The sequence below is a fragment of the Microtus ochrogaster genome, linkage group LG3, assembly GCF_000317375.1.
Source record: "Microtus ochrogaster isolate Prairie Vole_2 linkage group LG3, MicOch1.0, whole genome shotgun sequence".
Lineage (NCBI taxonomy): Eukaryota > Metazoa > Chordata > Mammalia > Rodentia > Cricetidae > Microtus > Microtus ochrogaster.
In genome coordinates this window covers 38,662,547-38,663,721 of record NC_022029.1, presented here as the reverse complement: position 1 = coordinate 38,663,721, position 1,175 = coordinate 38,662,547, and positions in this window count along the sequence as shown.

Genomic DNA, 1,175 nt, shown 5'->3' with positions numbered 1-1,175 from the left:
CTTAGCTTTCCAGCCTCATGGCTGAGGTACTGGCTGTAGCCATGTTTACTGCCACAACTCTATGGCATTTCAAGATTCCTGCCAGCAAGTAAGTTGCAGCATTATGTCCATAGACAACACTCAAATCCTCTCTCTGTAGTCGGCCCTCCTGCCTCAAACAGTCAGAGTTTGCCCTGGCAGGACGGCCCAAAAAGCCGGCATTTTAAAACAACACAGATTTTTTCCTGCTACTGCTGAAAGCAAGCAAGCATTCAGTCGGCTTTTATCAACACCATTTAAGTGTTTCATGGTAGGACCTCTTAAGAGCTGCAGGGTTTTGCAGCTAAAGCTGAGTCAGTAAGCCTCTCTTAGATGAGAGTGCTTGCTTGCCTCTAGCAAGCAGAACAGACCCAAGAAGTTGTTGCTACCAAGAAAACAAGTGCAATGCTTTCATTTTGTTCTAGAATTACTTCCCAAGCTGTCTCAGGCTTTATGTGGATACAGTTATCCACGTCTGGGCTCCATTCTGTTGTAATAAGAGCAACAGGAGTACGATCCTGGCACCCGGCCGCCCACCACCGGCTAGCTTTACCCAAAAAAACAACACACAAACTGTATTCATTTAAACACTGCTTGGCCCATTAACTCTAGCCCTTACTGGCTAATTCTGATATTCTGATCAACCCATCTTTAATAAACTGTGCAGCACCGGTCTTACTGGGAAAGATTCAGCATGTCTGACCTGGTGGCTTGCTTCATCGCGTCTGCCTGGGAGTGGGGAGCATGGCCTCTGAGCTCACTTCCTCTTCCAGCATTCTGTTCTGTTTACTCCTCCCACCTATGTTTTAACCTAAGAGGGCCAAGCAGTTTCTTTATTATAATTAACCAATGACCTTCCTCCATCATTATAGAACTCAAATCTTTTTGGAAGTCACTTGCTTGCACTTCTTGCTTCCTCAGTTAATATTATTTCCTTCTTGGGTCTTTGAGGAAGTTGAAGACTAGATATGGTTATGGTTTTCCTTGTTTGCCTGATACAGAAAGCAGGTTATGATAGAAACTAAACTAGGTACAAGACTTTGGACTCACCAAGATAGGATAGATATGGAATGTTTTCTCTGAATTTGTCAAATGCAAATGAACTAGACATTGTTGAAGTATGTATTGTCTGTATATATTGTATATGGTTATTCTTA